Here is a 22,844-nt window from a genome sequence, read left to right as displayed (position 1 = left end):
GTGTGTGTGTGTGTGTGTGTGTGTGTGTGTGTATGTATGTATATATATGTGTGTGTGTGTGTGTGTGTGTGTGTGTGTGTGTGTGTGTGTGTGTGTGTGTGTATATGTATATATATATATTTATTCAACCCCATATATATTTATTTATTTATTCAACCCCATATATATTTATTTATTCAACCCCATATCTCCTCTTCTGCGTTTCCCTGCTGGCGCTGTCCTCTCCTCTTCTTCTGCATGTGCCTCCATAGCAAGCCATGTGAGGCTCGACCAGATTCCCTTCTCACAGAATTTGACTGACTGCAGCAGGAGTCAATCACTCGCACTGCTGCCTGAGTCTTCTGTGAAACCAGGAGGAGGGGACCCAGCCATGCACCATGCTGGATCAAGAGAGGGCTCGGATAAGTTTTTAGGTGACAGGAGTAATGACAGCACAGTAAGTGGTGTAACTTTTAATATAGGGAATGCATTAAGGTAAAAAAAATTATTTTAGCTTTGGAACCCCTTTTTACGCTAATGAGCACTGGTGATTTTTCATATTTTATAAAATGTTGTACAACGCTTCAAACATCTGATCTACTTTGCCAGAAGGAGAGTGGAATTTATTATGTAAATTAGACTGCTTATGCTAACTTATATTTATTTTTTGCAGATGTTTGCAAGAGATTTACCACTGTAGATAGATTTTCACTGAAAACAATGAAGAAATTGTCAGCTGCAGGTTTTATATGGTCACAATTAGAGCAGAAGAGGGAGGAATTTACAAAATCAAGTTTTTTCATTATCTGACTCACTGGTCCTGTTAAGTAGACATCACAGCGATAAAGTGGAACGAAAGGCAACAATAATCTTGCCTGTCTGTTCGCATTCCTCTGCAGAATGTATACTGAGCTGCACATGCACAGGTCCATTGACATTTTTAGCATGGTGCCAGTGTGCAGGGGTGGATGACTTCCTAGTGAGACCTCATCCTGCTCTATTCAATCGGGTTAACTGCAGACCAGTATTTCCGCCTTTAGTTCCATTTTAAAGAGGTTATAAACCTCTGTGTCAGTTGTACTTTTAGGTAAGGCTTGCCTATCGGTACTGTAAATATCTCCTAAACATGCGCTGTTTAGGAGATACCTACTGTATACTGTGCCGATGATGTCATCGGCACATGCACTCTGAAGAAACGGCTGCCCATGCCATTTCTTCAGGAGCGTGTGCCATGACCGGCTGCTCCCACGCACATGCATGGGAGTGACGTCGCACAGCCGGAGTCCACAGCCCCGGTAGAAAGACGGGCGAAGATGGATGTGACCTGCAGCAAGGATGATGCAGGTTTCATTTGCAGATAAATGTCACATAATGTGCTAGTATACGATGCATACTAGCACATTATGCCTTTACTTTTGCAGGGAGGAAGGAAAACCCACCAGGGTTTACTTTCTCTTTAAAGACCCTTTAGTGATACCTGATAACTTTTAAACTAAAAATGTTGGTGAAGTGAGTTACGATAAATGTATTTATTTTTCAAACCTCACAGGACATAGAACAGGCTATAAATCATGACTACCTCCACCATAACGCTCCACCTGTAGGTGAATAGACACTGGCAGATAAAACCTACATAACTCCTTTTTGAGTCCTTCGTTTTTTCACCACTGTCTTGAAGGTGATGGCTCTATTCTCAAGTGATTCCAGCCGGGATCAAGAGTTCCTTTTGGATACGTTCTAGCAGCTCGACACCTAGATGTTCGATAACCGGGCCCTGCTGTGAGTTGTATTTTGGTGAGGCTTTGCCTGTAATGACCTTTTCAACACTGGACCTTGGGTATTTGGAACCATGTCCAGTTAGGTACCGGCCAAGTATAGTGTATGGTACATGTTTTGATGGGGTGCTGTATGGGTCCAAGGCAGTGGACCTTAAATGTAAGGGGGACCGAGTCACTGAAGGTCCGGAGTAACAATTCCCTCTGTGATAGGTGAATCCTAGTTGAAAGGACCCTGTAGCGGGAGGATAGTTTGACATTTCTCTTGTAAAAATCTGCATTTTTTTTGCAAGAACCCTGCAAACATATATTTTTAAGTAGAGGCCCTAGGGAATAAAATGATGGATCTTGTAACTTTTTGAAGTCTCACGATATATATATATATATATACACTTTAATGAACGCAAAAACATTACAATACCCAATCTTTTGGTAAAATATAAAAGATGATGCGCTGCGTAAATAAATACCAAATAGATGATGCTTTAACTGCTTCTGGACCGCCAACCGTACATATACTGCAGCAGGGTGGCCTGGCTCGCAAAATATCATACATTTACGTGTGTGCACGCAGCGTAGGGGACGTGTGGGAGCCAATCAGCGGATCTGTGACCGCGATGGCTGCCTCAACCTGCCGATCATTCACAGGAGACACGGAACAGTGTTGTGCCTATATTAACAAGGAACACCGCTGATCTGTCAGTTAGGAAAAGAGAGCTCTTCTGTTTTCAGCTAAGCTGAAACATGATCTCTGCTTTCCCCCAGTGTAAACCCCTCCCCCAATTAGAAAATGTCTCCCTAGGACACCCTTGATCACCCCCTAGTGTTAACCCCTTCCCTGTCCATGTCATTTCTACAGGGATCAGTGCATTTTTTTTTTTTTTTTTTAAGCACTGATCACTGTATTGGTGTGACTGGTCCCAAAAAGTGTCACTTGAGGTCAGTTTTACATGGGCACGGGCAGTAATCCTTGATGAGAGCCAGCCATCCTGAGCGGATCCATTCTGATGTCTCCGTAATGGACTAAATGAATGGTACCCGGGCCTTGTAATCTGAAGACACAAGGTTTTGCTTGTGAATGCTTTGAGAGCTGGGCCCTGGGATCCAGTACTTTTTGGTAGTAAGGCCAATAAAAGTTTACTGTCAGGGTCCTGTCGCAGGTCCAGGATTGTGGGTCAACCTGAGTGTTCCCTGGTTCTTGAAGGTTTCCTTTAAGGTCTCGGAGCCTACCGTGAAGGCCGAAGATTTTTTTTTTTTTTTTTTTAATCTTTGATAAAACCCTACTGCGAGGATAAAGGCAGGGGAGATTTTCTCAGGAATCCACTGGGGGCAGGAATCGGGAATCCCCAGTCACCGCTGGGGGCTGTATTGAGCACTCATTCTGATGCTGGAAACGGCAGAATCTACGTCTGATCACTTCCTGGGCCCCCAGATTGGCGGTTTATTCCTTATTTATGCCAGCCAGCTGCCTTATTATTTTGGGGAAAAAAGAAAAGTTAAAAATGTGTGTTTGCAGACCGCGGCTGCTTGCTGTAGCGGACGATTTACCCCTCCCCGCCATGATGCAGGACACTCGCCCGGGAAACTCCACTCCTATTTGAAAAAGGAAGAGGGGGGGCCATATTCCCCGCGGGGTGTGGCTAACGGCATCAGACGCCGGCCACACGTGCAGGAAGTATTTTAAGCCCTGTACGAGAAGCTGCTGCCTGGCGGTGGCGGGACAGAGCAGATGGGTTGGCTAGTCAGGTTGGTGAGATGGGCATTTCCCTTTTGACAACATTGTACTGTATAGCTAGGATTAATAGCAGTTATTGTACTGTACTATAGCCTAGCAAGTATTACATTCTCTTGCTGGTAGTGCCTCTGCTTTGTGCTGTAAGCTATGAGTGGCAAAGGGACCAGGAACTCCTCTAAGGGGTTAATGGTATACAACAAGCTAAAAACCATTCCAAAAGAATGTCATCCTCCCCTGAGGGGTATACGGCTAGTCAGATGAGCCGTCAAGGGTAGAACACTATATATCATACAAGTGGGATTTTTCTTCTACGTCTCTCCATAGTAGGAATAAACATAGCAGATTCCAATCTAGTCCTCAGGGCCCTTTTGTTGAGGTTCAGGAGGCTGGGGATCAGGTAGATCTTCCCAAATATTAGAAGATGCTTATTTTATCTCCTCGGAGGATCTTAACAGGGAGGGAGTAGCCTCACAAGTCAGGTGTTTGTCTACTCCCTTACTTATCCTTTTTGTTGCCTGCAGCACAGGCTCTTGAGGTATCTACCTCTAATAAGGTTCATTTGAACCTCCCCAACCTGGGGATGTTTTTTTCCTATTCATGCATAGCTTATGTATTCCGATTGGGAACATTTCTATGAAGAAATGGGGGGTTCCAGCTATTAATGCTGCAATCACCTCAGTAAGCAGAGTCTCACATGTCCAGTGGATAATGCACTGATGTTAAAGCATCCAGCAAATTAAGGTTGGATTTTCCTTTTAAAGACAGAATGTCTTTTGCAGTTCTTGCTGCAATCGGAGTATCTCAGTCCATTAACCCTTTAACGTCTGCTCCACTATTTTGGTGGAGAGCACATTTTGAGTCACGCTAATGCATTGAAAAAATGTGGACTCCAAGGGGTTAAGGAACAGGTTGTAAGATACCTGAAATTCTGCCTGATCAGGAGGCCCGGCAATGGGCTGGTGTATCTGAAACACTGTGTCTCACAGATGCTATGAAGGACTCGATCGTTTAAGCCTTATGGCTTATACTTGGACTAGTGCATTCTCGCAGAGGTCTGTGACTGAAATATTGATCAGCGGAAGCACTATGTGAAAACCCTTAGCCGGTTTGTGTCCCTTCCTGGGGTACGGCTATTTAGAGTGGATAAGTACATCCAAAGGGGTAAAGCTCTCTTTACCAGTAAAAGGAGGTTAAACATGTCTCCTTTTATTTGTGTCTCCTATGCCTGAGGCATCTGCCTTTAGGCAGTCTAGATGGTCTCATCCATCAGATTCAGGAGAAAGTTCCCAAGGGCAGCACCAGGCTCTTGGGGGGGGGGGGGGGGGAGCCCATAAAGCAGAATGCTAAAGCCTTCTTATGAAGGACCCCCACTCGTTTGGGTGAGGGGAAAGGTCCTGCGATTCTTAATCTGTCAGAAACAATGTCAAGAGCAGAGGGAATTCTGCAATTTTTTTTCTCTGGGTTACGACTAGAGTTCCAAGAGCCCGGATGGCTCAGTTGGCTTTTGATCTGAGGGTCCGGGATTTGGGTCCCCTTTTGGGTGCTGTCTGTGGGGTCCTTTCTGATGCGGCAGTCTTTATGCAAGAGTTTCCGTCTCCTCTGAGAACGTTCCTAAGGATCCAGAGTAAAGGGAGAAGTCTCTCGTTCTGGCCTCTGGATCAGCTGTTATGCCAGTCGGTGATATCAGAGATTCCCTAACGGGGTTTTGGCTCAAACCTTTTAGGGTGCCAGAGCGAAACAGAGAGGTAAGACCCATTCTAGATCTTGGAGATCTGAATCGGCACTTAAACATCTGATCCTTTCATAATTCGATCGGCTGTGTCCATCCTGCAAGAAGGGGAGTTGCATATCTCCATGTGCCAGAGTTTCCCGCTTACCAGAAATTTCTGCTGTTTGAAATATAAAATTTATTTTTTTCAGTTGTGGCCCTGCCATTCGGCTTAGCCACAGCACCACAAGTGTTCTGAAAGATTCTGGCACCTCCATTAGCCAGGTTAAGGGCTCAAGGCATAGCGGTCCTAGCCTATTAGAAGATCCACTTTTAATAGATCATTCAGTCTTCAGTCTGATCTTAGCCGTAAATATCTGAAATCTCTAGGTCAGATTCTCAACCTAGGAAGATTCTCCTTAAAAGCATCAAGGAGATTACTGTACTCGTACTCGGGGGGGGGGGGGGGGGGGGGGTTATAGATACCATACAGAAGAAGGTACTCTTACCCCAGACGAGAATCAGTTCCATTGTTCCGTGGTTCCATAATTCAACTTATCAGGAAAATTCCTTCATTCAGCTGCAGGAGATTTTTAGGGGAAATGGTGGCCTCCTTCAAGGCCGTCCCTTACGTGCAGTTTTACTCAAGGACTGCTTTAAGACACCATCCTGTCCGTCTGGAATAAAGAAGATTCAGGCCTTGTTTGTTTCCAATACGCTTGGCTCCCGACATAGGTCGGAGCCTAAATTGGTGGTTATCCAGCAAGAGGGAAAATCTTTATCCTGGAAGGTGTTAACAGATAACAGCCTTCAAGGCTGGGGAGCAGCCCTGGAAGAAGATTCTGTCCAGGGGAGATGGTCCAGGTTAGAGGACCTTGCCTATAAACCTTTTTGGAAGTTTTAGTCAGTACATCTGGCCCTATAATCTTGGCGGTCAGACTACGGGACTGTCCAGACAGGATTCAGTCTGACAGGGTGGTGGCTTACATCGATCACCAGGGGAGGCACGAGAAGTCATGCAGCCCAAAAAGAGGTGAATAATGTTCTAGCTTTGGCAGAACACAACACTCCTTGCCTATGGGGAATTCTAATTTTTCAGGCGTACTACTTGAGACGCCAACAATTTCTGAGAGCATGATCTCTTCACCCCGACGTCAATATGTCAGAAGATGGGGTATTCTGGACATGGACCTATTCGCGTCCAGATTCATTAACAAGGTCGACAACTTTATGTCGAACAAGGGGGTCCGCTAGCAGGCGGAACAGATGCATTAGTCTTCCCAGGGGATCAGTTTTCTCTGATCTATGCATTTCCTCCAGTTCTGCTACTTCCGTGCCTTCTCCGCAGGATCAAGCAGGAAAAAAAGCAGGTGATTCTGGCTGCCCCAGTGAGTTCCAGAAGATCCTAAAGATGGCAGTAGGAGTCCTTTGGACTCTGCCATTATAGCCAAACCTTCTTGCACAAGGTCTGGTATTTCATCCTACCTTACGGACAAAAAGTTTAACAGGTTTGACTGTTGAATCCCACTCTATAAAAGATTGTGGGTGCTCTCCTTTGGTAGTGTCTACTTTTGACTAATGCCAAGAAGCCGGCTTCCAGAGTCACTTACTTTAGACTCTGGAAGGCATAGGTTTCTTGGTGTGGATCTGATGGTTGGCACCCCAGGAAGTATATCAATGGGCAGGATCCCTGATTCCTGCATATGTGATCTAAAATGAAGCTGGCCTTCACTTCTATCAAGAGCCAGTTCCAGGCCTCCAGATCAGCGTTTGTTCCTATGGCCTCTTGCTTCCCACTCTTGGTGCGTAGCTTATTCAGGGGCTAACATGGTTTATTCCCCCTATCAAGGCACCTCTAAATCCTTGGGATTTAAAATTGTTCTTATTGGCTTCGCTTAATCAGCCGTTTGCACTTCACGAAAAGTTCCCTTGGTTCTTTGACAAGAAAGATAATCTTTTCTGCTTACCATTTCTTCTGTTAGGAGAGTATCGGAACTAATGGCTCTACCTTGTAATAGCCATATTTTATCATGCATAAGGATGAGGTGGTTTTATGTCCTCATCCTGAATTCTTACCAAAGGTGGTAACAGGTTTTCATTTAAACTAAGATATTATTATTCTTCCTTCTTTTTCCCCAGAGCCTTAATCTGGGGAAGAGAAAACACTACATTCTCATGATGTAGTAAGAGCAATCGGAGTCCATTTAAAGGCGACCACTCAGGTTCGCAAAACACAGGTTTTGTTGGTACTACTAGAGGGTCCAAGATGTGGACAGGCAGCGTCAAGATCCCTATTTTTCAAATGGGGTTGTCAAGTGATTGTTCAAGCTTCAGCTTAAAGAAGAAAATTCTTCCTTCTCACATTAAGAGCACACTCATCCAGGGCAATTAGTGCCTCTTGGATGGTGCATCATCAGGCCTCTGTGGCTCAGATCTGTAAGGCCGTGACTTGGTCTTCGGTTCATACGTTTATCAGATTTTATCAAATCGATATTAAAGGTCATGAGGATATTGCCTTTGGGCACAGCATATGCTGCAGTGTGAGTCCTCTGGCCTCCTGTTTTTTGTTCTGTATTCCCCCCCCCCCCCCTTCAGTTGCCATTGCTATGGGACATCCCACATAGTTATTACTATGGTTCAGTGTCCCCTGATGTAAAAAAGGAAAATAGGATTTTTAAAACCGCTTACCTGTAAAATCCTTTTCTTTGATGTACATCAAGGGACACAGAGGTCCCTCCCTTCTTCTTATACACTTATATTGCTTGGCTACCAAACTGAGGACTCCCAGTAGTGGGAGGGGTTATAAGGGAGAAGTTCACGCCTTAAGGGGCGTTCCAGTGTCCAGCACCTGATACGCCGATATAACCCATATAGTTATTACTATGGCTCTGTGTCCTCTGATGTACATCAAAGAAAAGGATTTTACAGGTAAGCTGTTTTATAAATCCTATTTTCTTTCTTGCATCAAACTGATGGGGAAAAAAAAAAAAAAAATATTTCCAAATGTTTTATAGCAGAACTTTAGGAATATTGCTGCTCCCCTTTTTAGCGCAAAAAATAAACGCAGAGGTGATCAAATACCACCAAAAGAAAGCTCTGTTTGTGGTTAAAAAAAAATACATACTTTTTTGGGGTATAGAGTTACGCGACCACGCAATTGTCAGTTAAAGCAATGCAGTGCCTGATCAGGAAGTGGGTAAAACCTTCTGGGGTTGAAGTGGTTAACCTGCCTTGTGCCAATTGACCGGTGCTTCTGGAGATTTTTCAGAAGGAGTTCTGTGTCCATGAATACACTGTGAGGAAGTCCCATGATGTTTGCCCGAATTTGCAAGTTTGTTTCAGTGCACAGGAGGGGGACATGTACAGGGAGTAAGCACAGCATGCGCAGATAGGCTAGAAGTCTTGATGGGCGGTGCTGGTAAGCCATCTTGGTAAACAAAACAAAGCTGGTGTAATTCTGCTGGGTTCTCCAGGCGCAGGAGGCTGGCTGATGGCACAGTAGTGACACAAAGCAGGTTCTACTTTTTTGCTCTGAGTAGCTGGCCCAGCACAGCTCTGCATTTGTCCAACATGCTTGGAATGGCTTTCAAAAGTGTGAGGAACTAACCAGAGTCTCACTGTATTTGCATCCCCGAACGACATCGGTGATTTTGGTTGCTTGGTTTGACGGCTTGGCTGTTCAGTACTGAAAGACCAAGGGTTCAATGTAGGGCCATTTTCTATATTACTGAAGGCCATAGAGAGTTATCATAGGACTTGGAGCACTTATGTGGCCTGATGCGAGACCGGGAAGTTGTGTCCCTGTAAGTACATGATTGCATGCATTTTGGCCTTTTTCCAATCGGGATGGAAATTAAATTGCGAACAAATTATAACTGGCCTTCGCAGGAAGGCTCACATGGAAGGGTGACGCATATCAAAACCAAACAGAATAACCAGTTCAGCTCACCAACCAGCCTGCAAACAACCAAATTATCCTGTCTAACACTTTGCATTAAAAACTTGTTTAGTTTACACACATCTGCAAATACATGGGTAAGCTGCAGAGCCACTTCACTGCACCCCAGTATTATAGATAGATGGCAGGTAAGCCTGGAGGGAGCCCACTCCTCAAAGGCACAGGGGCACACTGGACACCCAGCATATAGCACAATAGCAGCAAAGGTGTCCAGTGCGTCCCCTCGCCGGTATTTCAACAGTACAAACAAATGGCCGCTGCCCCACCTATGACTGGTCTTCGCAGCAAGGAACACACGGAAGGGTTGACACGTGTCAACCAACAATTTAAGGATGAGCGAGCTCCCTCCAGGCTTGCCTGCCTTCTATCTATCCATTATTATGCATGTGCTTCCTCTGTAGAGGCTCTAAAAAAAATGTATAGTTAGGACTGCAGATAATACTGGGGTGCCGTGAAGTGGCTCTGCAGCTTACCCATGTATTTGCAAATATGTGCAAACTAAACCCCTGTTTTCAACGCAAGCTGTTGGGATAATTTGGTTGTTTACAGGCTGGTTAGTGAGTTGAGCTAGGATTTATTTATTTTTTCAGTTTTGTTTGACATAGAAATTAAGAAATTTTAGCCTTAAGCCCCAGTAAGGGTCAAATATTGGCATCAGTGGTTTATTTACAGAGGCCAGTTGCCTCTTATTCGTGGATAAGCACTTTTGTGCAGGGGGGGTAACACACATATCATTGTGCCTATTTTTAAAGTGGTTGTAAAAAAATAAATCTGAAAGGTTACTATCTGTACATAGTCTGCACCATAATGTATTACATTACATAACTGTTACCTTTTGTATAATACTCTGATTTTCATTAATAGCCTGCAGAATCTGGTTCAGAGGGCGTGTTGACAGCCCAGAGCTTGGGAGAAGGTATTATGTCACCACACTCCCCTCACAGCTCTACACACTGTGGTGCAGAACAGCCAATCCAGGAGGAGTTAGGGGGAGAGAGAGATCTACGGATTCAGCAGTGGGAGACACTGCCAATTCTTGTGCATGAGTCTAATTATTTAGTCTGTCAATTAATTTACCTTTTGACAGATGTTTTCACTCAGGGAAACTGAGGAAGATCGCAGAAGAGTGCCTGCTCCTACCCCGGCCAGACTGGGGACAGATTACTTGTCCAGCTTTGCTAAATAATGTAGTGTGTTCATTTTGTAATTTAGATTTTTTTGGTTTACAACCACTTTAAGCCTCCCCTGTGTCAATTGGACTTGAATTTGGTCTTGTCTGTTTTGCAAAAGCCAACTTGTGAACCAATTTGAGACATTCCCTTAGCCCTTTTGACTCGGAGGGTGTTTGTTTTTTTGTAGTGATCACTTCAGTAAGGATTTCAGATTTGGCAGCCCTTTCCTGTAGGGAGAAATTTTTAGTTTTCCACCATGTCCAGTTGGTGCTACTTTCTCAAATGTAATTCTTGCTGAAGGTGGTTTTGCGTTTTCATTTGAATCGGGACATTGGCTTACCTTTTTTAGTTTTTGTCCTGAGTCCCTGGGGGAGAAAACCCTGCACACGTTGAATGTGGTTCCGGCTATAAAAGTTTATCTGAAGATGACTTCAGTAGTCTGGCAGTTGGATTTGTTCTTTTATCCTACTAAGGAATGGTCAGGTGCCTTCAGAGTCAACCATTTTGCAGTGGATCCATCAGATTATGCCTATAGCTTGAAGGGTAAGGGCTCTACTAGTGTGGGGGCCTCTTGGGCTATCACATCATCAGTGGCTCAGGTCTACAAGGCTGCAACCTGGTCTTCGGTACATACCTATATGAGCTTTTGGCCAGTGTTTTCACAATGGCTTCTGTGTCCCTCCTCAAGTGCATTGCTTTGGGACATCATAGGTAGTTACGATTTATAGCCTGGTCTGTGTCCCATGATGTTTGAAAAAGAGAAAATTTAGATTTTTGCACTTACCTGTAAAATCCATTTGTTGGAGTACATCATGAGACACATGAGGTCCCTCCCCTCCCCTTTTTTTTTTTTTTCTAGGGTTTCATTGCTTGCTAAAAAAAAAAAAACTGAGGCGTTACCTGAGTAGGACAGGTTATGTAGGGGAGGACTTCCTGTTTGTTTGACCTGCCAGTGTCCATTCACCTATCGATGGCGCATAACCCAGGTAGTCATGATTTATAGCCTGCTCTGTGTCCTGTGATGTACTCTAAGACCCAAGAAATTGATGTTACAGGTAAGTATATATGTATGCAAATTTGGAAGTTCCATTACACATTGGCAGTTTACATTTTGTGTTTCACAAAAGTTCTATTTGTTGCATTATATGAAAAAGAAAGAAGGTAGAGTACAAACAAAGGGGTAGGCAGAGGCGAGATTAATAAAGGCTACAAGAGTATAGCAATGCTAACGATAAGCTAAGGCTAAGTACTGCAAACTTCAATGCACCAGGGGCTCCATGACCAGCACAGGAGGTGAGGGTACAAGTTATCCTAATGGAGAGTGATTTGTGTAGATGGGTAAGAACACCTCTGTGGTAGGAAAGTGAATGGAATTCCAGTCAGCTCATAGTTTACATGTTTTGATCAATCTTAGAATATGGTTATTTATAGTTCATAGAATAATTTGTTAAACTTTGAAATTAAACAGTTATAATGAATCGTATTAATCGGTATAATATATGGCCCATATTTGCAGAAATGCATTGATTTTTTTGTGTTGGATATTCCCTTGAAAAGACAATTGATGGTTTGCTGAGAAATGTAATTCTGTGCCCATCACACTGGAGCAGTTGGTTCTTGAATACTGTGAGCCTAGTTTTAACTGGCTGCAACTGGTCTGCCAACAACATCCAAACAAGTTCAGCTGCCGACATATCAAGTGCCATAGCAAACCGATCACTTGTCTCCTTTTGAATCCAATGGTTTTTATTAAATGTTCTGTCTTCCTTCAGGTTGCAAATGTACTTGATCTGCAGGCATATTTGCAAATTGACTAACATTTTTCTTGACTATTTTGGTGATTTCAAGGTAAAACAGCCTCAGTCATGCCAATAGTTCGGCACCTCCTAACATCAATTCTCTGTTGTGCTATTTAGCCTGTTGTTACCTGCTCTTGGTAGTCTATTTTTAAGCCGTAAAACCCTTTCTGGATTTGTGGCTGGGTACCAGATCTTTCCTTTTTATTTTTTCTTGTCTATGCTCTTGTGTTGACTTAATTCTTGGTTTTGATTTTATCTCTCCAGTTTGAGGCCTCATGCACTTTGGGCTTAAACACGACTATTACAAGTGTTTGGTGTTTTTTATTTTTATTTTTTATTTTTTATTTTTTTTTCAGCCTGTAAAAACACCCCAATGTTAGCCCATGTGTCCATGCAAACAGGCATTTACAAGAATATTAGAAGAGGAATGTTTTACAGTCTTACAAAAAGCCCAGTCAAAAGCGTGTTCAGGAGAAGAGCTGAAGAGCAGAAAAAACGCTGAATGCTAGACCTGTTTAGGCACGTTTGAGCATTAATGCATTTTTTTTTTATTAAATTAATATTGGCCAATGCAATCCATTAACACTCAAACAATTGACACGGCCTAAACGCGTGTGCAATGTGTGGCTTTAGGTGCATTTTTATTTTTTATTTTTTATAATATTTTTTTAAAACCGCTTTTCCTACCAGGAGTTTAGAGGAGAAAAGCAAACCCACCATGTGCATGAGACCTAATTCTTAGCCCTTGGCTTCTAATTTTGATATTGCTTTTGGGAACTCTTCATGTTCTTGACTTCAATTACCTAGTTTCCACCTCCTAAGGTTCTCCAACTAATCCATCCACAGCCAGTATTTTTGGTAATGTTCATCACTCTGTTTTCTAGGATTTCTGTTTAGCTCAAAGTTCAGTAAATTAAATTAACAAGTTAAAGTTCCTCTGCCATCTTCCAGGACAGGCCATGAGATGTAGAGCTCCTCCCCACTGAGACAGGAAACATGTTACTCATGAGTTAAAAGGTCATCCTCAAGGTCCTCACCTCAGTTTTTAGTGTTTCCTCCAGATGCATCTCCCCCTTGCCAGCCCTCCCCTCCTGTGGCTAGTAGTGCCACCTCTGCAGTGTTGAATGGCTTCCTTGTGGAAGAGTGGCACTCCTGTGCTCTAAGCTAGGCTGACTGATGACGCAGAGATGACGTTTCAGGGCACAGAGACATCATTGCAGAGCGCCGGAGGCGTTCTAAGCCTATTTTTTATTTAGAACTGAGTAGCAATGGAGCTGCTGGGCTAATGTTGCCTTTTATGTTTTTCAGGCTTAGGCCCAGAATAAAGGTCTATCTACCAAGAAGAAATGTGCAATCTGCCTGGCTATGTTAGGATCTTCTTGGAGCAAGCCGTTATGCCACTACTGTATTTGCAGCCTAGTTAAAGCGGTTCTTCACCCTAAAGGGGAAGTTCCGCTAATCTGATCCCTCCCCCCCCCCTCCGGTGCCACAATCGGCACCTTTCAGGGGGGAGGGGGGTGCAGTTACCTGGATAATCCAGGTAACTGCACCCACTTCCGGCCAGACCCCCGCAGACACCCCGCCCCCCCCCCCCCCGTTGTGTTCTGGGAAACACACAGTTCCCAGAGACACAGCGGGGGACCATAAGAGACGCGCAGCGCGACTCGCGCATGCGCAGCAGGGAACCGGGCAGTGAAGCCGTCATGCTTCACTTCCCGATTTCCTGACAGAGGATGGCGGCGGTGGCAGCAGCGAGACGAGCGATCGCTCGTCATCTGCCGCCGACATCGCTGGACCCTGGGACAGGTAAGTGTGATTTTATTAAAAGTCAGCAGCTGCAATACTAGTAGCTGCTGGCTTTTAATATTTTTTTTTTTTTTTTTTAGGTGCAGCTCCTCTTTAAGGATAAGTCAGCTGTGGTCTGAAATAAACTAACATTGTCTGCAAAGGAAAAGTTGACTACTTTCCACACCTTTTTACATCCCTTCTGGCTGACCTCAACACCTGGTCAGTTTTCTTGTTAGCCTGCCTAGGCCCTCTTCAGCTGTAATTTCAACAACACTGAGGTATGTTTTGCATGGTGAGGTGACTGAACATGCATCCTGTGGCCTTGTCATTCTTTCAGGCACTGATGCTGATTCCAGGGATTAAGATGAGCCTTCTAAGGAGTCTAGATTCAAGTTGTCCCTTGGATGTTGTTGATCTCAAAGCTATTTCTGAAACTTTGGAAATCGAAGAGGAAATGGTAAAGCTTTCTAGGCATGAACTAATGTATCAAGGCCTTTACAAAAAGAGATCCCGATATTTTTTTTTTTTCTCCCCCTGTGCATAAAACTCTTTCAGACAACATCCGGCTGGAGTGGTCAGAACCAGAGAGGAAGCTCTTCTCCAATAGGTTAAAATTAAGGTTTCACTTTGAGGATTCTGCACATCATTGTAACAAGTGTTCTAGCCTGGATGCACTTCTTTCCAAGGTTTCTCAGAAAGTGGATTAAGCAAGGGTCCTCAAAGATCCAATGTATAAGAGAAGTAATGTACTTCTGTGTAGGGCATGGGATTCCTCCATCTCTAATACCATGCCTGCCTTAACCTATACTTGTGTGTCAAGGAACCTAGAGGTTTGGCTTAGTTGCAATCACATTTAGTAGATGGTACTCCTAGAGAACAGCTATTGAACTCCTTTCCTATACAATCTTCTGCCTCCATAAATTCAGCCAGATGGGCAATTTGGCTGAAGACTTGGTCCAGGGATTTTGCTTCCATATTTGATTCCATGGCCTTCCATTCTTGAGGGGGTTAGCTTTTTGACCCTGAGCTTCAAGCTGCGCTTGAACACACCATAGGCAGAAAGAAAGCCTTACTTGAGAAAAAGAAAAAGCCAGTTAATGTTTTTCCGTGACCAGCAGTTTCAAAACCAACAAGAAAAAGAATCCAGAGCTAAGAGGAATTATACGGGCTATAAAGGCAAAGGGGAGGTTGCTTAACCCTCCTCAGCAGTACACCAAGCCGCAATGAGTAATATCACCCAGTAGAAGGAAGGCTAGGAAGGTTCCATCCATGATGGGGAACTAGTTGCCTCCAATGGATTCATTCTGGACCTGATCAAGAGGATACAATCTAGAATTCAACTCCCAACCACCCTCAAGTCTTTTGGTGACCAAGTATCCCAAGAAGCTCCAGGGCCTTATGTCTCCAAGTAGGAGAGTTAGTCAGAGGGTGTTAGTTCAGGTTCCCCTAGAGCAGGTACCTCCAAGCTGCGGCCCTTCAGCTCTTGTGGAACTACACGTCCCATGAGGCATTGTAAAACATTTTGCATGGAGTTGATCTTTTCAGTCAGGTCTATCCTCCAACCAAATTGTTCCATGGCTACACTGGACCTGAAGAATGCTTACCTTCATGTTTCTATGTATATCTGGATTTTCAAAAATGTCTGCCAATAGCAATCAGAATAGGATCTAGAATCCACCATTAACAGAACAAGGCTCTCTTTCTTTTGGGCTCTCCTCAGCTCAAAGGATTTATTTTGAAAATCCTTGGAGAAGTCCTAGCCCCTTTTTTGAAGTTAAGAGCAATCACGATAATTCCATATCTAGACAACCTTCTACGGATTGCTTCCTCCCAGGAGAGGTTGCGATTAGATTAGTAGTTCACTAAGGATAATCTCCAGAATTTGGGTGGCTGATCAATGTAGATCAAGGTATGATTTATGGTTCACAGCATTCATTCCAGGTATCAAACTGTTTCACCTGGAAGAGAAAACTTTCAAAATAGACTAGCAGGTTTCACACCTCCAGTCAAGCCAGCTGGTTTCCATAAGGATGATCATGACAGTTGTCGGGCTAATGACAGCCCACATTTCAGCAATATCATGGGCACATCTTCAACAAAGATTTTTCCATCTAAGTCTTTGGAATGGCTCCAGTGATACACTGGAAAGCTTTGTAAGAAGTTTGTCAAGGGTTAGATGTGCTCTTTGGAGATTCCAGGCACATCTGAGTGCCTTTCCTGGAGTTGGCCAATCTAAAAATGATGGATGTGAGTTCCTGGGGGGCTCATTCGGAAGTTAGTCCATGGTCCAAAAACAAGACACCAGGTGCTTTTCCAATTGGATAGAACTGATAGCGGTGCATCGCGCTCTGAACGTTTTGCAGGAGGATGTGAAGGGCATCATCTCCAGATTTTGTTTAGATAGCATTGCAACGGTTGCTTATATCAACAACAAGGAGTTGCAAGTAGTCTGGCCCTTCAGTGGGTAGCACAGGGCATTCTGGTGTGGTCAGAGCTCTGTCTGGTTTCTATTTCAGTGAAAAACCTATAAGGAACATAAAACCCACTAGCAGATTTCCTCAGTCATTAGGTTTTGCAAGACAAATAGTCCCTCAGTCCAGAGATTTTCTGGTAAACCTGGATGGATCCTCTGTGCCTTTCAGGTAAACAGAAAAGCTTATTTTTCACCTTTTTACAGTGCATCCAGAAAGTATTGACAGCGCTTCACTTTTTGCACTTTTATTTGATTTATTTTTTATTTTTTTACAGCAGCATTCCAAAATTGATTTAAATTATTTTCCTCAATTCTATAAACAGAACCCCATAATGACATAGTGAAGGAAGTTTGTTTTGAAATCTTTGCAAATTTATAAAAAATAAAAAATGAAACAATTACATGTACATAAGTATTTAAAACCTTTGCCATAACACTCAAAATTGAGCTCGGGTGCGTCCTGTTTCCACTGATCATCCTTGAGATGTTTCTACAACTTGATTGGAGTCCACCTGTGGTAAATTCAGTAGATTGGACATGATTTGAAAAGGCACACACCTGTCTATATAAGGTCCCACAGTTAGCAGTGCATGTCAGAGCACAAACCAAGCTATAAAGTCCAAGGAATTGTCTGTAGACCTTCAAGACAGGATAGTATGGAGGCACAGATCTGGGGGAGGGTACAGAAACATTTCTACAGCATTGAAGGTTCCAGCACAGTGGCCTCCATCATACGTAAATAGAAGATGTTTGGAATTGCCAAGACTCTTCCTAGAGCGGTCTGCCCTGCCAAACTGAGTGATCAGGGGAGAAGGGCCTTAGTCAGGGAGGTGACCAAGAACTTGATGGTTACTGACAGAGCTCCAGTGTTTCTCTGTGGAGAGAGGAAAACCTTCCAGAAGAACTATCTCCGCAGCACTCCACCAATCGGGCCTGTATGGTAGTGGCCAGATGGAAGCCACTCCTCAGTAAAAGGCACATGACAGCGTGCCTGGAGTTTGCCAAAATGTACCTGAAGGACTCTGACCATGAGAAACAAAATTCTCTGGTCTGATAAAACAAAGATTGAACTCTTTGACCTGAATGGCAAGCATTATATCTGGAGGAAACTAGGCACCGCTCCTCACCTGACCAATACCATCCCTACAGTGAAGCCTGGTGGTGGCAGCATCATGCTGTGGGGATGTTTTTCAGCGGCAGGAACTGGGAGACTAGTCAGGATCGAGGAAAAGATGAATGCAGCAATGTACAGAGACATCCTTGATGAAAACCTGCTCCAGAGCACTCTGGACCTCAGACTGGGGCAAAGGTTTATCTTCCAACAGGACAATGACCCTAAGCACACAGCCAAGATAACAAAAGATTGGCTACAGGACAACTCTGAATATCCTTGAGTGGCCCAGCCAGAGCCCAGACTTGAACCGAATTTGAACATCTTTGGAGAGATCTGAAAATGGCTGTGCTTCAACACTCCCCATCCAACCTGGTGGAGCTTGAGAGGTCCTGCAAAAAAGAATGAGTAACAGCCCAAAAAATAGGTGTGCTAAGCTTATAGCATCATACTCAAAACTTGAGGCTGTAATTGTTGCCAAAGGTGCTTCAACAAAGTATTGAGCAAAGGCTGTGAATACCCATGTACATGTGATTTTTTTTTTTTATTTTTTTTTTTTTTAATCATTTTGCAATGCTTTCAAACCTCCTTCACATTGTCATTATGGGGGTATTGTTTGTAGAATTTTGAGTACATTTTTTTTTTTTTTCCCCATTTCAGCATAAGGCTGTAACATAACAGTTTAACATTTTGTGTTTCACAAAAGTTCTATTTGTTGCATTATATGAAAAAGAAAGAAGGTAGAGTACAAACAAAGGGGTAGGCAGAGGCGAGATTAATAAAGGCTACAAGAGTATAGCAATGCTAACGATAAGCTAAGGCTAAGTACTGCAAACTTCAATGCACCAGGGGCTCCATGACCAGCACAGGAGGTGAGGGTACAAGTTATCCTAATGGAGAGTGATTTGTGTAGATGGGTAAGAACACCTCTGTGGTAGGAAAGTGAATGGAATTCCAGTCAGCTCATAGTTTACATGTTTTGATCAATCTTAGAATATGGTTATTTATAGTTCATAGAATAATTTGTTAAACTTTGAAATTAAACAGTTATAATGAATCGTATTAATCGGTATAATATATGGCCCATATTTGCAGAAATGCATTGATTTTTTTGTGTTGGATATTCCCTTGAAAAGACAATTGATGGTTTGCTGAGAAATGTAATTCTGTGCCCATCACACTGGAGCAGTTGGTTCTTGAATACTGTGAGCCTAGTTTTAACTGGCTGCAACTGGTCTGCCAACAACATCCAAACAAGTTCAGCTGCCGACATATCAAGTGCCATAGCAAACCGATCACTTGTCTCCTTTTGAATCCAATGGTTTTTATTAAATGTTCTGTCTTCCTTCAGGTTGCAAATGTACTTGATCTGCAGGCATATTTGCAAATTGACTAACATTTTTCTTGACTATTTTGGTGATTTCAAGGTAAAACAGCCTCAGTCATGCCAATAGTTCGGCACCTCCTAACATCAATTCTCTGTTGTGCTATTTAGCCTGTTGTTACCTGCTCTTGGTAGTCTATTTTTAAGCCGTAAAACCCTTTCTGGATTTGTGGCTGGGTACCAGATCTTTCCTTTTTATTTTTTCTTGTCTATGCTCTTGTGTTGACTTAATTCTTGGTTTTGATTTTATCTCTCCAGTTTGAGGCCTCATGCACTTTGGGCTTAAACACGACTATTACAAGTGTTTGGTGTTTTTTATTTTTATTTTTTATTTTTTATTTTTTTTTCAGCCTGTAAAAACACCCCAATGTTAGCCCATGTGTCCATGCAAACAGGCATTTACAAGAATATTAGAAGAGGAATGTTTTACAGTCTTACAAAAAGCCCAGTCAAAAGCGTGTTCAGGAGAAGAGCTGAAGAGCAGAAAAAACGCTGAATGCTAGACCTGTTTAGGCACGTTTGAGCATTAATGCATTTTTTTTTTATTAAATTAATATTGGCCAATGCAATCCATTAACACTCAAACAATTGACACGGCCTAAACGCGTGTGCAATGTGTGGCTTTAGGTGCATTTTTATTTTTTATTTTTTATAATATTTTTTTAAAACCGCTTTTCCTACCAGGAGTTTAGAGGAGAAAAGCAAACCCACCATGTGCATGAGACCTAATTCTTAGCCCTTGGCTTCTAATTTTGATATTGCTTTTGGGAACTCTTCATGTTCTTGACTTCAATTACCTAGTTTCCACCTCCTAAGGTTCTCCAACTAATCCATCCACAGCCAGTATTTTTGGTAATGTTCATCACTCTGTTTTCTAGGATTTCTGTTTAGCTCAAAGTTCAGTAAATTAAATTAACAAGTTAAAGTTCCTCTGCCATCTTCCAGGACAGGCCATGAGATGTAGAGCTCCTCCCCACTGAGACAGGAAACATGTTACTCATGAGTTAAAAGGTCATCCTCAAGGTCCTCACCTCAGTTTTTAGTGTTTCCTCCAGATGCATCTCCCCCTTGCCAGCCCTCCCCTCCTGTGGCTAGTAGTGCCACCTCTGCAGTGTTGAATGGCTTCCTTGTGGAAGAGTGGCACTCCTGTGCTCTAAGCTAGGCTGACTGATGACGCAGAGATGACGTTTCAGGGCACAGAGACATCATTGCAGAGCGCCGGAGGCGTTCTAAGCCTATTTTTTATTTAGAACTGAGTAGCAATGGAGCTGCTGGGCTAATGTTGCCTTTTATGTTTTTCAGGCTTAGGCCCAGAATAAAGGTCTATCTACCAAGAAGAAATGTGCAATCTGCCTGGCTATGTTAGGATCTTCTTGGAGCAAGCCGTTATGCCACTACTGTATTTGCAGCCTAGTTAAAGCGGTTCTTCACCCTAAAGGGGAAGTTCCGCTAATCTGATCCCTCCCCCCCCCCTCCGGTGCCACAATCGGCACCTTTCAGGGGGGAGGGGGGTGCAGTTACCTGGATAATCCAGGTAACTGCACCCACTTCCGGCCAGACCCCCGCAGACACCCCGCCCCCCCCCCCCCCCCCCCCCCCGTTGTGTTCTGGGAAACACACAGTTCCCAGAGACACAGCGGGGGACCATAAGAGACGCGCAGCGCGACTCGCGCATGCGCAGCAGGGAACCGGGCAGTGAAGCCGTCATGCTTCACTTCCCGATTTCCTGACAGAGGATGGCGGCGGTGGCAGCAGCGAGACGAGCGATCGCTCGTCATCTGCCGCCGACATCGCTGGACCCTGGGACAGGTAAGTGTGATTTTATTAAAAGTCAGCAGCTGCAATACTAGTAGCTGCTGGCTTTTAATATTTTTTTTTTTTTTTTTTAGGTGCAGCTCCTCTTTAAGGATAAGTCAGCTGTGGTCTGAAATAAACTAACATTGTCTGCAAAGGAAAAGTTGACTACTTTCCACACCTTTTTACATCCCTTCTGGCTGACCTCAACACCTGGTCAGTTTTCTTGTTAGCCTGCCTAGGCCCTCTTCAGCTGTAATTTCAACAACACTGAGGTATGTTTTGCATGGTGAGGTGACTGAACATGCATCCTGTGGCCTTGTCATTCTTTCAGGCACTGATGCTGATTCCAGGGATTAAGATGAGCCTTCTAAGGAGTCTAGATTCAAGTTGTCCCTTGGATGTTGTTGATCTCAAAGCTATTTCTGAAACTTTGGAAATCGAAGAGGAAATGGTAAAGCTTTCTAGGCATGAACTAATGTATCAAGGCCTTTACAAAAAGAGATCCCGATATTTTTTTTTTTTCTCCCCCTGTGCATAAAACTCTTTCAGACAACATCCGGCTGGAGTGGTCAGAACCAGAGAGGAAGCTCTTCTCCAATAGGTTAAAATTAAGGTTTCACTTTGAGGATTCTGCACATCATTGTAACAAGTGTTCTAGCCTGGATGCACTTCTTTCCAAGGTTTCTCAGAAAGTGGATTAAGCAAGGGTCCTCAAAGATCCAATGTATAAGAGAAGTAATGTACTTCTGTGTAGGGCATGGGATTCCTCCATCTCTAATACCATGCCTGCCTTAACCTATACTTGTGTGTCAAGGAACCTAGAGGTTTGGCTTAGTTGCAATCACATTTAGTAGATGGTACTCCTAGAGAACAGCTATTGAACTCCTTTCCTATACAATCTTCTGCCTCCATAAATTCAGCCAGATGGGCAATTTGGCTGAAGACTTGGTCCAGGGATTTTGCTTCCATATTTGATTCCATGGCCTTCCATTCTTGAGGGGGTTAGCTTTTTGACCCTGAGCTTCAAGCTGCGCTTGAACACACCATAGGCAGAAAGAAAGCCTTACTTGAGAAAAAGAAAAAGCCAGTTAATGTTTTTCCGTGACCAGCAGTTTCAAAACCAACAAGAAAAAGAATCCAGAGCTAAGAGGAATTATACGGGCTATAAAGGCAAAGGGGAGGTTGCTTAACCCTCCTCAGCAGTACACCAAGCCGCAATGAGTAATATCACCCAGTAGAAGGAAGGCTAGGAAGGTTCCATCCATGATGGGGAACTAGTTGCCTCCAATGGATTCATTCTGGACCTGATCAAGAGGATACAATCTAGAATTCAACTCCCAACCACCCTCAAGTCTTTTGGTGACCAAGTATCCCAAGAAGCTCCAGGGCCTTATGTCTCCAAGTAGGAGAGTTAGTCAGAGGGTGTTAGTTCAGGTTCCCCTAGAGCAGGTACCTCCAAGCTGCGGCCCTTCAGCTCTTGTGGAACTACACGTCCCATGAGGCATTGTAAAACATTTTGCATGGAGTTGATCTTTTCAGTCAGGTCTATCCTCCAACCAAATTGTTCCATGGCTACACTGGACCTGAAGAATGCTTACCTTCATGTTTCTATGTATATCTGGATTTTCAAAAATGTCTGCCAATAGCAATCAGAATAGGATCTAGAATCCACCATTAACAGAACAAGGCTCTCTTTCTTTTGGGCTCTCCTCAGCTCAAAGGATTTATTTTGAAAATCCTTGGAGAAGTCCTAGCCCCTTTTTTGAAGTTAAGAGCAATCACGATAATTCCATATCTAGACAACCTTCTACGGATTGCTTCCTCCCAGGAGAGGTTGCGATTAGATTAGTAGTTCACTAAGGATAATCTCCAGAATTTGGGTGGCTGATCAATGTAGATCAAGGTATGATTTATGGTTCACAGCATTCATTCCAGGTATCAAACTGTTTCACCTGGAAGAGAAAACTTTCAAAATAGACTAGCAGGTTTCACACCTCCAGTCAAGCCAGCTGGTTTCCATAAGGATGATCATGACAGTTGTCGGGCTAATGACAGCCCACATTTCAGCAATATCATGGGCACATCTTCAACAAAGATTTTTCCATCTAAGTCTTTGGAATGGCTCCAGTGATACACTGGAAAGCTTTGTAAGAAGTTTGTCAAGG

The 22,844-nt window shown here is 43.5% G+C and overlaps 1 protein-coding gene across 4 annotated transcripts in view; it reads left to right on the top strand.

Annotated features, from left to right (window-relative positions):
• The window catches only part of RNFT1 (ring finger protein, transmembrane 1), an 81,487-nt gene that overhangs the window by 25,983 nt on the left and 32,660 nt on the right, over positions 1-22,844 (top strand). The window lies entirely within an intron of this gene.

Source organism: Lithobates pipiens, unplaced genomic scaffold (genome assembly GCF_037356315.1).
Source record: "Lithobates pipiens isolate NorthernLeopardFrog02 unplaced genomic scaffold, aLitPip1_a1.2 Scaffold_16, whole genome shotgun sequence".
Classification (NCBI taxonomy): domain Eukaryota; kingdom Metazoa; phylum Chordata; class Amphibia; order Anura; family Ranidae; genus Lithobates; species Lithobates pipiens.
Note: the sequence above shows the minus strand (reverse complement) of the source record. Positions and strands in the feature narration are given on the sequence as shown.